Below are 15,005 nucleotides of genomic sequence, written 5' to 3' on the forward strand. Positions count from 1 at the left end.
GTCCGGGTCCTGGTCACACTGCAGTTTTACAAACCAACCTAGAGAAGTAACCGTGGCGTTACACAGACGTATCTGGTAGCTTTGGAAATTGTCATCCTGCTTCATCAGGACCCAAATGGCGAAACACAAAGAGCTCATGAAGAAATTTATTACAAGCATGATCAGTTATTTTAGGCCACAAATGGACGACGTGTTGTGAATAATGATGCAGAAACAGGAGGAAGGCGAGGCGTCCTGTCAGTAATAATTCGGGGATTATTTAATTCGCTGTCTCAAAGAGTACTGGCCCCCTTTTATAATGTTTCATCTGTGTTTGTGGAGCTAAACATGTGGAGTTTTGTCCTGAAGGTGGCGCCAGAGGGAACTCTGACTCTGTGTGTGTGTGTGTGTGTGTGTGTGTAGAAGAAACACGTGTTCGGCTGCGAGAAGTGTCGTCTCCACTTCCTGTTTGTTAAAGAACGTATTGATCACAAACGGCTGCATCACAGAACCCACATCAGACCTCCACAGCTCACCGGACTGAAGCCTGGAACCAAGGTACCTCAAGTCCGCGACACACACAACGTTTACATTCACGCGATCGTTCAGAGGGAACCAGCTGGAACCAGAACCGTTCAGATAAAAAGCTCGTCTCCTCTGTCTGCAGGTGACCGTGAGGACGTACTCTGTGGTGGGAGGATCTGTGAAGGAAGAGGGTCTGAAGAAAACTGCTCCATGCAAGGTCAGTCTGGAAAAACCAGCTGTCCTCAAACTGATAACTGGTACGTGGTCCAGTCCAGACTGGTCGGCTGTGTGGGTCAGACCTCAGCCTGGACCTGGACCAGGTGGAAACTGGAGTCCGAGTGTGTCGGCCTGTCATCCAGCTGTTGAAATGCGTGTTCCCCTCAGGATGAGGGTGCTGTAGTGGTTCAGTCTCTGGTTTGTCGTCTTCTGTGCTGCAGGTGGTAGACGTCGAGCCGCCGCCGCCCACACAGGAAGCTCCTAAGAGGAAACCAGTGGCGAGTCTGGGGCTGCTGCTGTCCGGCCTGGAGAGGTACTCTGTCTGCGGAGCGTCTGCACGTCCGCAGCGACGCTTTGTAACGTTTAACATCTTCCCAAACCTTCGCTCTCACACACAGTCGAGAACAAAGCTTCCTCTGCTTCGCTGACTCACGTGTGTTTTTATTTATGTAAAGCCAAAATAGGGAGGCACCGAAATGAATCACCCGGAAGTAGCAAAAATAGCGCTCTCTGTGTTCGGCCTAACGTATTCCAGCCTTTACGGTAAGTGAAGCGGCCCAGAGCGAGCTGACAGGCAGGTTAGAGACTTTATCCTGTCAGTTTGTCTCTTTAGTATGAAGAGAGGCTGTGAAGTCTTCATGTTACAACATTATTTATCAAACCGGGTCGGACTGGATGGATTCAGCGCGACGAGGAGGAAACATGTGACAACGTCCGGTTTTCAAAATAAAGCGTCTGTACAGGATGGAAATAAGATTAACTGGATTATATTCACAGGAAGCAGAAAACATGTTACATGTGTCCATTAAAAGGAAACGCAGTATTTAATTAACACAAACCCAAAATAAATCAGTAATATCTCCTCAACCATCAGGCCGAGATCCTTTGAAAGGTCAGAAGCTAAGAATATAAATCCATTGTAAATTAAAATGTTTATTTTACTTTACAGACAACATGGAGATGCAATAAAGAAAATATCAGATATTTTCATCCTCGCCTGGTTTAAAAAAAAAAAGAAACTTTATTTTAATGCAATAAACCATCATAAGGAAGCTTTTAATGCAGCTGGAATGTAATTTGATACTAAACTAAAATACAACAGTTATCATACAATATTTTCAAAATATACCAGGCGAATGTCCATCTTTTGGCCATATTTACTGTTTAAATGTTGACTTTTATTGGGAGATATCTTTAAAACAATATTTCTGTCTGAACAACCAAGTTCCAAATAACAAAACATTGAAATATTGATAAAAACAGAGAACATTCATCAACATTCCTTTCAACAAAAGCACTCCACGCTTTACAGGTCTGTTTTCAACAGGTTCATTTATGCAGTGGTAAATAAAAAAAGTCCCGCACACTGTCGAACGTTTCGGTGCTGCACCTTCATCAGTCTAATGGTGTTATATAGAATGATATATATGTTTTTTGCAAGGTAGACAGTGTGCGGGAGTTTTCTTTGCTTGTACAAAATAAATGCTAAAAATGTGAAAAGTTTGGTATTTGGGAAAGCCAAACAGAACGATCAGGAGCAGGTGACGGTTAAAACTCCTGGACTTTAACAGCTCCTGTGTTTCAGCAGCTTTCAAAACGTTCTGCACGTTCAGAGTCTCTCCCACAGATCTGTTCTCTCACAAGTTTAATGAGATGATTCACCTCTGCTCGCTCTCTCTCTCTGTTTCAGTGAGGCGGCCGGTGTCTCTCGCCCCTCTCAGCGCTGCGTGGAGTGTCTGTCTTCGTTTCAGGACTTCAGGACTCACTTCCCGTCCCTGGTCCACTGCTCGCTCTGCAGGTTCATCACCTGCTGCTCCACCTCCTACGCCAACCACATGATCAAGTAGGTCATTTTCTCCTGCTGTCGTTCACCTTATCGGCCGATTCTGCCAGATGTACAAAATGTCCATGTGTAAATTTCACAAATGTATCATTCATCCCTGGAAATATAAGTAAAGTATCTCGCTTCGGGGAGGATATATCTATATATATTTGTGTAACAGGGAGCTCTCTGTTGCACAAAGTAAAAGCAGCTGTAGTCCAGAACTAAAACCTCGGTCCTCAGGTCTGCTGCTGTAGCTGAGCTATTATCTCTGTTCAGCTGTTCACACTGCTCCAGCAAACTCCTCAGCATGTGTTTTAGAGCAGAGAAGGCAAGTTGGGAGTGTTTTAAATGTCCTGCAATCTTCCTCCCAATTGAAACGCAGTCAGTTCTACTTAAGGACGGGGATCGAGACCTGGTCTGAGCTCCTAGACACTGCTATTGAGTCTAGCAGGACCTGTACAGTAACGTAATGTCGAGAGAGAGAGAGAAAGTCATTTTTAATCACAGCAGATTTGACTTGAAACGTGATGAGTTAACCACGTGGACTAAAGTAACAAACCCTAAATAAATCATTAATATCTCCTCAACCATCAGGCCTAGATGCATAACTCTGGTCTCCTTTGAAAGGTCAGAAGCTGAGGAATATAAATCCATTACACATTAACATATTTATTTTACCATTACAGACTACATGGAGATGAAATACAGGAAAAAATATATTTTCATCCTCGCCTGGTTAAAAAAAAAAAGAAGCTATATTTTAATGCAGTAAACCATCATAAGGTAGATTATAATGCAACTGAATATCTGGAATACAACTGTAACTGAATCTGATGAAACTGATATCCAACAGTTATTACACAATATTTCATAAATATAGCAGGCGAATGTTTTGGCCATATTTACTGTTTGTGTTCATTTTTAAACATTATTTCTCTCCACACAACCACGTTCCAAATAACATAAAGCTTCCAAAACACTGAAATATTTATAAAAACAGTCAATATTCCTGTGAACAAAAAGACTCCCGTGCTTTACAGGCCACAGCTTGAGAACAGAACATCCTACAGGGCTGCGAGTCTTTCTTTTTGTCTCTTCAAGACAAGCATGAGGTTGTAGCTCCTACGCTTTGCCAGCAGAGGCCGATAAAGGCCGCCTCCGCCAAACAAGCTCTCCTTCTATGAGAGAATTTGAGGTAAAAATGAAACTTACGGCGCTCCGTCGACCTCACCAAGACGGTCTCTGTGGACACAAATGGCCGCTGTTTCTGACGGAAACCAGCTAGAACAGTGAAAATCGATTACGCCCCCCCCCCCCCTCGTATCGGGTCAGTCCGTTCCCATGTTTAAAACAACAACTGTTAACGCAGCGTTAAACGGGACGGGGTCTAAAGGCCGGGTTGTTTCCGGCCTGCTGCGTGTCGGCTCCTCCACACTCAGCGGAGAGAGAGAGAGAGGCCGCCGTGGAGACGGTGAAGGGAAGGAAACGTCATCTCCAAGATACTCGAGCTGACGAGTTACATCTGTTCAACAAGCGGAGCCTCAAACGACGACAGCAGCTGTCTGCTGTCTGCCCCTCCTGTTTGTTTTCTGCCGGCATGTTAATTCTGATCAACTGAAGAGCAGCCAGTGAGTCATGTTGCTGTTGGCTCATGTGGGGTTCGTTTCACCAACACAGAGCAAACGGCGTGGTGTGAACAGGAACCGAAACGTCCGGACCAAATGAGCCCAACTACAGATCAAGCAGCAAACAACAGGAGAAGTGCGAAAAATAACTAATTTACTTTAAACCCAATAAATGAATTGGAACTACAGAAAAGACAGGAAGTGAGTGAAAACCCTTGAGAGGAAGTTGTAATGAAGAACCTTTAATTAATCCAAACAGATCTCTCTTTAGATTTGTTGTATGTTGGTTTGAAATGTGTCTGTAAGAAACCTCTAACTCTCTGTGTGTCTGGATCTTTCTCAGTAACCATGCGACCTGCAGGAAGAAGCCTCAGTACGCCAGCATCTTCCAGTCCGGCCCGAGGTACTGATCCACAGACTTAATTCTTTCACATGTAAATATCTGCCACGCGCTGCGTTGTCTAATCCATGTTCATATATTTCTACATTTCTCTATGTCAGCTGCATGTTTGTCACCTCATCACCAAAGCAAATCTCTCGTATGTGTAAAACGAAAAGCTGCTTCTGATTCTGAACGTTTATGTCGACTGTAGGTCAAAACTAATATAGACTCACCTGAATTTGTTGTTTGTAGCTTCTAAAAGAACTGAATGTGACACGTTCTGTTTCTTCAGTCACTTAAGAAACTGGTCGTCAAACGTTCGGCATCGATCAATGTTTTAATGTTGACTCTGAATCAGCTGAGTGCAGGTCATGCTGCTGTTTTAGAAGGTAATGAACAAATAATACAGCTTTAATTATTATTTTTTTATTACTGTGTGTGTGTGTGTGTGTGTTCGTTCCAGGTTGTCACAAAGGTTGAGTTGTGTGTCGTGTACGTTTTCCACCTGCAGAGGAGATTTGATGGCCAATCACCTGACAGAGAGACCAGAACATCGCTGCATCATGTTACCAAACACAGGTAAAACACACACACACACACACACACACACACACACACACACACACACACACACACAGATCTTTCACTTGATTCAGCCACAGCAAAACAGTCCAATCCTGCACGTTGTAACCTGTGCAGGTCTGCAGGTGGAGGACGTCATGTTTTTGATCATAATTAGATTTTCTCTTAGTGATGATTTGATTATGAAAATGTTTTTTTCATTTTACTGCAACACGAGTACTTTTACTGTGACAATACACGCTTGTACTATCAGTGTTGTGTCACTGTGTGTTGTGTCACTGTTCAGTAAGGTTTTGGCGGCAGCAGAGTTGTACTCGCGGTAGAGTGTCGTGCTGCCTCTGACCAAACTGTCTGCTGTTTCAGAGCCGAGTGCGAACGGCGCCGGAACAAAGAACGCACCGCTAAGCGACACCTGCTCCAGGTAAACAGATCACTGATCACTAATACAGCCGTGTGAGGATTAATGTACATGGACCCCCCCCCCCCCCCCCACAGTGTTACATCATCCGTTGGTTGGGGGGGCGGAGCCTTCATCCCCATCCACCTCCTCGCATCCGGTCAAACCTCCACCCAGCTGTCAGTCAAACCCCTCAGCTCGCCCTCCCCGCTCTCTTCTCCCCCCGCCATGACCATCTTGTTCCTGGGGCCCCGCCCACAACCTGACAAGGTGAGCAGAGAGGCTTTTAACAGGGCAGCAGCTAACGACTGTTTTGATAAACACATTGATTAACGAATCCATGAACAAATGCCGATAACATAATTTTGTCGATTATTATTTGCACCGCGAGTTTTTAGCGCAGCTGATAGATCTGACCCGAGCTCGCATCCAGGCGTCATGATGTCACATGATGATGATGTCCTCCTCTTCCTCCTCAGCGTCCCGTCTCCCCTCTCTCGGCCTCCCAGCTCTCGGCGGCCCTCTCCTCTCTGTGTCACGGCCTCCCTCAGGCCTCCCGGCGCCACCAGACGCCTCCTGCGACCATCCGCTCGTGGGTTCGGCAGCAGGAGGGCCGGCTGTCGGACAGGAAGTGGTGCTGGAGGACGGAGAAGGTGGCGGAGTGGGTGCTGAGCCAGAGAGAGCAGCAGCTGAGCGTGGGCGAAGACGTCCTGCTGCTGACGGCGAAGAGAGCCCTGGGCGAGGACGCTACGCTGGCGGACTGTTACAGCTGGGCGGTGGACTTCCTGCTGAGACACGAGCTCAGTCTGCAGCCCGCCGACGGCCAGCGGCAGCGAGGACGGCTGCCGAGGAACATCAGAGAGACCAGCCGCAAGTTCATGAGCTCGCTGTCCACACAGGTCAGACGTTTAATTTATATCGTCCAGTATCTGTCACATGACCTCCTCTGCACCGCGGAGGAAGCGCGCCGACCCTTTACTTCGGGAACAGTTACAATACCGCTGTGTGAAAATACTGCATTCTACTTAAAGTACAAAAGTAAAAGGATTTTCACGTGTGACAAGATAAAAATCGTCAGGACATGATGACCTCACAGAAACCCCAGCTCCTGATTGGTCTATTTATTATTATAAGACTTTTTTATTAGATTAATTTCTGTTGATCACCTGAGGACAAGATGGTGTTCAATCTTCGCTCAGTTTATTAGGAACAGCTGCTTACAGCAGAGGTACACAGGGAGGCGTTTAGATTATTTTGTCCACCGCGTCGTTTATATCAATGAGGGCAGGCTGAACTCAGAAACTGCGATTTCCTTCACTTAAATAATCTCTTAAACTGACAAACATCATGTGAGTATAATTCAGGACTCGATTTGGTGATGGTGATGGCGCAGCGGACAAGACGCATACCTTTGGTGTGAGAAACCCGGGTTCAATTCCACTGTGACACGTCCACCAATGTGCCCCTGATCAAGACACTTAACCTCTAGTTGCAGCAGAAGCGTTCGACCTCTCGCCGCTGACTAGGGCTATCGCGGTGAAGTAGTTTCCCCCGCGGTAACATGTTGGGGATCAATAGCGCGGGACTATCACGTTATAGCAGAGTAAGAGTGTCTGTGGATCTCACCTCGCTGCACGGCGAGCCGCTAACAGCAGCTTTACGGTCGGAGCATGCTGGTTGCTAGGCAACAACATGCCAAGCAAACTCATTTGTGTATGTTAGCGATATCGTTACCTTCAGGGCCGTTCAGTTTCTCTCGACTGTCCCTCAGGATCACAACGTTAGTCCAACATCGCCGAGCCCGCTAGCCACATTAGCCGCGCAGAATGCTAAAGCCAAGCTAGCTAACCTTTAAAATACACAGTAAAACACCACGGCAACACTTCCCGCTTCAGAGTTTGAAGTCAGGTCAAGTACAGCCCGTGACGAGCCGTCCCTGAACCGTTAGAGCTCGTTACGGTTGTGGAACTTTTGAAGCACTAATTTATTAATTTAACACGTATGAAAATTGCGGTTGTTGCCATCCTCCGCGCTAGGCGTGACCAATAGCGCTTATCACGACAGCCCTACAGTTGACTACCGAATAGAGAGCTGCATTGGGGTCCCGCGGGACCCAACACAAATTCCGCGAGAGCGGGCGGTTTTAACTCCCACAGTAGCGCTGATAAGATGCAGCGAGCACAACGCCGACTACAAACATTCCTCGGGTCTGCGCTGGGCGTGAACGTGTTAAATAAACGTGTCCACAGCTCTAACTCTGGCTGCTTCGTCTTCAGGTCCTCGAGGTTCCTCCTAACCGTGTGGCCTCCATGGACGAGTTCTCCATCTTCATCGACTCGGACCGGTTCTCAAACCAGGACCCTTCGGCCTTCCAGCTGTTCGGCTCGTCTGAAGACAAACCCGCGTTTGAAGTCGTCCTCTCCGCTCTGTCCGACGGGACGTTCCTGCCCCCGCTGCTGTTCTTCAGAGGAACCCCGTTCCAAGTTCCTGAAGGGTTCCCGGACAACGTTCTGCTGGAGGCTCGACAGGACGGATTCACAGACCAGGAACGCCTCCGCATCTGGATCGACGAGGTCCGTGTGAGAACCTGCTCTGATGGACGCTGACATGAAAAACATTTTGTCCTTTCCATCCCAGCTGATCCCTCTGTCTCTACAGGTGTGGCGCCCCTGTGTGACGTCTCCGTGTAACAGCGGGTCTGTGTTGATGGTGGACGTCCATCGCGGTCACCTGGCAGACGAGTTCGTGGACAGTTTGACCGCCATGTTCACAAACATCGTCTTCATACCGGCAGGATGCTGCTGTCGTGTGCAGCCGCTGGACGTCTGCGTGACGCCGGTGCTCAGAGAGTTCCTGCAGGTACTCTCACCTGTCTGGCGCTCTCTGTCTGGCGCTCTCTGTCTGGCGCGCTCTCTCTGTCTCTCTCAGATCTTTGAACCTGATGAATCAAAGCTGATGTACTGATGAATCTTGACGTATTGATCCTCCTCCTTCAGGCCCGGTGGACTCAGCTGGTGTCTCAGGGGGGTCTGGATGGTCTGGGTCTGGATCAGCTGGCTCTGACTCTCACCTGTTGGCTCAGTGAAGTTTCCTCCACCCTGAACTCAGAGACGCAGATCCTCCTCAGGTCTGAACACCTTTATAGCGTCATATATATATTTAATACATGTTTACATACTAATTAAAGTAAAGTGGACTTCAACAGTTAGTAAGTACTGTAGTGTAGTAGGACTGAGTATTCGGTGCAGTATCTGCAGTTTTTAGGTGGCCTCTTTCAGTATCCGAACGCTCAGTTTGGGACGGCTTCCTTCTTCTCTGTCACCAGGAAACTTTCCTTATTGATGGATTACTTACATTAAGACAATAAGTTTTGTATTACAGGTTTCACCTTAAGTATTAATACCTGTCTTTGTTGCCGTGGTGACTCCTCAGGTCGTTCGCCTCGGCGTCTAACCTGCAGGAGGTGGAGGACCGAAGTGAGGCGGTGAAGATGATCCGAGCTCTGACCGAGGCTCTGGTCCAGCCTCTGGAGACCTCAGAACTTCCACCTGACCCGGAACCAGAACCAAAGCTGGAGCTGCTGCTGGTGATGGGGCAGGGACAGAAGGAGGTGGAGCCTGAGGAGCAGTCGTCGCCGTTAAAAAGCCCCTCGGCGCTGCGCCTGGTGTTTGACGGCGACAGCGATCAGGACTCGTTTCATGGCTTCCGTGACGACTGACCTCTTCTTCAGATGCGCCGACGTGTGAACGCAGACGACGGGAAGAGGCGGAGCTTCTGATTCCAGACACGAACCGGTTGCGGAGGTTTCCAGCTGGTCCGAGCTGCAGCTCCTCTGATGCTCAGGGAATCGCTCAGAGGAAGTAAACTGCTGTATAGTTTGTAAAAAGACTTTTTGATTCTTTTGCTACGGGAACATATGAATTATTGTGATGTTTTATAATAAAGAGAAACTGAGAGGCTCAGTGAGCCGTGTGTTTGTGGTTACTGAGCTTCAGGGAGGGAGGGGCATGAAGGAAAGACGGGTGACGAGACGTGGACTGAATTAGCTGCAGTGAATCTTCACTCTGATTGGTCCAGCATCACGTGTCTTTACGATCAGTCTGAGGTTTAGTCATGGTGACGCCTGATAACGAACGTCTGGGTCAATAAATAAATAAAAGGACATTTTTAGATCGCGCGCCTTAGCATGTAGCTAGCTTTAGCAGCCAATCCTGAAACGCCACGTGACGTCATCCAGCAACACACTGCGTCGGCCAATCACAAACCAATAGACTTTAAAACGAGAAGGTGGTATGAGGGCCAGGTGTGTTCAGGTCCTCTCGCACGATGCGCAAGTCTTCTTCAACACAGATTTCAATGACAACAAATTTCCGTCATTACGTACGAAGAAGAAGAATTAACGTTAGTCGTCGTCTGGTTTGTAAGAAGTAATAAAAGAAGATAAATATTTAGCTTCTCCTGAGCGCTTGTAAAGGGAGCGGTGACTGATGGTGCATTCATGTGCTGTCGGAATATTTTTTTTTTCTTCCTTTAAATCTTTATGGCAAAAAGAGAAAGTGTACAGAACTTTGATTCATGCAAAATCACCTACTGCACACACATATTTTGCAAACATGTCATCTGTATTGTGGTTCTAACGTTAGTTTGCTGGCCAAGCAGAGGGAACTGGATGTCTGATGTTAATCCAACACGTCTTTGTAGTGGCGTCCATGTTGATTCCACATTCAGACTTTAGAGCACATGAAGACACACTGAAGAAGAACGACTTCACAATTCTGGAAACGGGACCATCAGAGGAGCGCCTGAATGCACCGTGAGCCGCTGGTTGCAATTCCCGACCTTCACCACTAGAGGGCACTAAATCTTACACACTGAAGCTTTACCACAGAGACAAACTGAGGCTGCGGTTGAAAAGTTGAACAAATCTCCGTGCAGCTGATGTTTATTAGCACTTTTCTAACGTTAACATAGCTGTGGCGGTCAGCGTTGTTAGTGTGGCAGGGCGCCGCAAACAAATCCGTGTGTGGGAAACACTGAAATAATAATTATGTTCACTGTAGAGGTCATCCAGCCTGATCTTTGCCTTTAGTCACATTAATACTTGATGTTGCTGAAGGCTGCAGTTCATAACGTGAGGCGACACGCTGCAGCATCATCCTCACTTTGATCATTTTACAGCACCACTAACTCAGCTCGCATCTCTGTCGTCAGTTCAAGACGCAGACTGTGCGGATCAGCCAGTTACAGCATGAGAGAGAGAAGCGATAACTTACAAAGGCGATCAACATCCTTTATCCGTCGTGGTCGGGATTTCTGTTTTATTATCGTGGAAAGTTCTAATACAACACTTTATAACTTATTTCAACAACCTGCGTCAGATTACAGCGAGGCTGAAAGAAACCGAAGCAGGAGAATCATAATGGGATTTTACTAAATGTACTCGATGGATTTTATCGTTTGGGTTTAAGAACGCCGCTTTAAATGTTGCCGCTGCAAGGAATTGTGGGACGGCTTTATCTCCTTTGGTAAAGGATGGCCCGGTGCAGAGCCCTGTAAAGAGAGTCGCGTCAGCGGGGGTCCAAAATGCTCGATCGCCACGTGGTTCATGGAGACCGCAGATAGTTCCCGGAAGTCCTAGGCGGGAAATTGAACGACAAAACAGCGATTTTTGGTCATTTATACAATAAATGCGTTGATTTTCAGTATTTCTAGGACGCACTGACACGTGTATGCAGTTCCATTACTACTTTTTAAAAAGGAGGACATATATTTTTGACAGGAACAGCCGACCTTGTTGACATTTTTTGGCTAACGTTACATTGGAAAGTGTTCCTCGTTTAAATTAAGACCAGATTTACCTTTCTAACATTCCTTTTAGTAAACCCACGGTGCCAGGGTTAATAGATCTTAATGACCAATGAAGAACATCAATGATTGTCATGTATTCATTTAGTAAATCTCCAGTAAACCCAGAAATCAGCATGTTCAGTGCCCGTGTACGACAGTCTACAGCACAGTTTGTTGTGCAGATGCTGCTGCAGTCGGTCAGAAAAAGGAGGACGAATGTTTGGTTTCCCAGCTGACATGAAGAGGAGGAAAAAATGTTAACTCAGGTCAACAGGAGCAACCTTACAATCACTAAAGAGGCTAACAACAATATATATGAGGTACTTTTTCCACAAAGAAACAAACACTTATTGTTTGGTTTATTAGAAACATCACTGCAGATCATCTTCAGGCTGCACTGAACAAGAGGGAGAGAGAGAGGGTTAGACAAACCTACACATGTGTAAATATCCATCCAGGTCGTGGTTGAGTCGGGAGCAGCTGGACTTGGCTGTAGATGATGTTTCAGAAGAAGTCCAGCTGCTCCAGGTTTGAATGAGAAAGTTTCTGGATTATTAATTGCACCAGTTACTAGATAGTCTGTTAGTTAGTGAATGTTTTTATTTTCAGTTCTCACAGACAGGAACTTTGATGAAATAACATTTTCGGTATGGTATCTTATAAATGGTCTATAATACATCATGTGTTGTTTGAGCCGCTCGGCACTCTTTAGCATCGCTGCTCCTCCACCTCGCAGAGTCTACAGCTCTGACAGAATTCATGTTTACTATGAAGATTGTTTTTATATGTTAGTATACTACTTTTAGTGAAAAAATAAAATACGAATTTTAAATGAAATGAATAGGCTGCCCCTGCTTATACTGTGTGCTGCGAACTTTATCCATCGCCAGGATCATAATATGTTAATTTTTATAACCGTTAATGTCCCTAAACCTTCTACTAACCTGCTTTAACGCACATGTTAACTTGATTCTGTTGTGCTAATAATTTATAATCTAATTTTTTACACGTCTTACCTTTCAAACGTGCGTCCCTCTCCTCTCCTGCGCCAGCAAGACGTGCATCTTGTTATTTCTGTGAGCGAAACCCTGAGCTGACAAACCTGACATCACAGAAGTCACAACCTTTGACAAGACTGAGACTCAAGAGAAAAGCACACTGCCAACTAAAGAAAGAGTCATGATGAAGACTGGTCCTCCTGTGCACTGTAGGGGAGACCGGGGGCAAGTGTAACACACTCAATTTCTCCAATCAGAAACAAGCTAGAGTGATGACACTATATCTGCACATGCTCAGTAGGATTCTCTCTCTGCCTGTGGAAAAGGAGCAGCATCATTTCACCTCAGCAGAAGGTATGAAAGTAACTTTTCTTCTGGTGTCTGAAGTTTAGATTACTGCAAATCTTCTCTTGCATACATTTTATCTCTAGGTTATGGATTAACAATGAACACTAGCAAACTATGCTTATATAGTTATTCTGTTAGTGGCTGGCGGGCGTACAAGATTTTATCATGGCTGCAACAAGCCACACGGCCCAATGTCAGCAGCCTGTCTGTCTGTTCTGGAAATCAACATATTCCACTAAATATAAATGTAAAACCTTTTTAAAAAAGGGTGTATTAAAAGAAATGGATTTAACATAGGCCAACATTCTTTGTACAAAATAGTGTGTTTTATGTGTTTAACAGAAAGTGTGCATATTATATAGGCCTAAGTTCCTCTCATTGTCAGTTTGTCTGTATGGTGGACTTAAAGTAGTTGATGGTATAAGAGCCAGCAAAAGCAAAGAGAATGACTAGTTCACTTGTAAAAAGCAATTTTATGAAGTTGACATCTAAAATAATCTGAACCATTTAAAAACATTATTAGCTGTAAAGTCATTACTTTGAGGCAGCCTAGGCTTTTCCTTGAGATGCAGTGGGTTATTATGACTTATCTTTCACTGTTACAATTGCCCCCACACTCTCTGACTTCTTGCATTTAATTAAATATTTTAGTCTTGTTCTTATAAGTGAAAATAAATCAGTTGTATTATTAATTAGTGCACATATATGCGTTTCTTGTATCAAAAGATGACGAGTGTATCTCAAGTAGTCTGTAAGTTATTAAGGAAAATGTAAAATATGTTACGATTGCCGGTCTCCCCTACTTTCCACAAGCCTGCAGAAGCTGAAGTACTTACCAAATGACAAAACAACTGAGGGCAGCTGCAGAGTTGCAGCCCTGCTCTGGCCACTTGTGAATGCTCACATAGCAATGTGGAAAGCCCAAGTTTGTCACACGTGCTAAAACTGCTCCACTGGAGTGAACGGAGATGACGCGACTCTCTGGTGTGCCAGTGGTTCTGAACCTTGGGGGGTCAAAAATAGAAAAACAATAACTTAAAACTAACTAGACGGACTGTGGCTGTGAACGGGATCACTGTAAGTGGACACTGTAAATATTACCAAAGCTACACATCAATTACATCAGGACAATTCATTTCATACATTTCATTAAATAAGGAAATAAAACAGTAAAAGTTGTGTTTGTGTGTGTGTTAATACAAAATAAAATATAAAAATTCCGTAAAAATAAAAGTAAATAAATAAAACAATAAGCGCGCGTGTGTTAGAAAAAATATTTTGAAAGTAAATCACACAGTAACGTGTGTATATTAACAAACAAAAGAAATTATTAGTTAATTCAAAAAAAGCTAAAATAAAAATTATTATCAAATGTGAAATTTAATAAATAAAATAAAATATCAAATGATCTTAATAATAATAATTTAAACATCTGTACAATTATTTGTCAGTCTGAGGTTCCACTGGTTGTCCTCACTTCATGGCATGAGGAGACATATTTTGCAGCAATTATTTCACATTTGAGCATTTCTCCCAGTAAACAGGGGAGTTTCTGTGGGTCTGATATGAATTTGAATTCGGGGTATATTTGGGAAATGTTTGCAAAGTGTTTTTGTCTTTGTGGGGCATGAGGTTAGAAAGTGCAGCTCTGTCTCTACCTGTCCTCTGAGTCTCTACCTGTCCTCTGTCTCTCTACCTGTCCTCTGTCTCTCTACCTGTCCTCTGAGTCTCTACCTGTCCCCTGTCTCTCTACCTGTCCTCTGAGTCTCTACCTGTCCCCTGTCTCTCTACCTGTCCTCTGTCTCTCTACCTGTCCTCTCTCTCTCTACCTGTCCTCTGTCTCTCTACCTGTCCTCTGAGTCTCTACCTGTCCTCTCTCTCTCTACCTGTCCCCTGTCTCTCTACCTGTCCTCTGAGTCTCTACCTGTCCTCTGAGTCTCTACCTGTCCCCTGTCTCTCTACCTGTCCTCTCTCTCTCTACCTGTCCTCTGTCTCTCTACCTGTCCTCTGAGTCTCTACCTGTCCTCTCTCTCTCTACCTGTCCCCTGTCTCTCTACCTGTCCTCTGAGTCTCTACCTGTCCCCTGAGTCTCGTCCCGTCCTCTGTCTCTCTACCTGTCCTCTCTCTCTCTACCTGTCCCCTGTCTCTCTACCTGTCCTCTCTCTCTCTACCTGTCCTCTGAGTCTCTACCTGTCCTCTCTCTCTCTACCTGTCCTCTGAGTCTCTACCTGTCCTCTCTCTCTCTACCTGTCCTCTCTCTCTCTACCTGTCCCCTGTCTCT

Source organism: Micropterus dolomieu, linkage group LG09, assembly GCF_021292245.1.
Source record: "Micropterus dolomieu isolate WLL.071019.BEF.003 ecotype Adirondacks linkage group LG09, ASM2129224v1, whole genome shotgun sequence".
Taxonomy (NCBI): Eukaryota; Metazoa; Chordata; class Actinopteri; order Centrarchiformes; family Centrarchidae; genus Micropterus; species Micropterus dolomieu.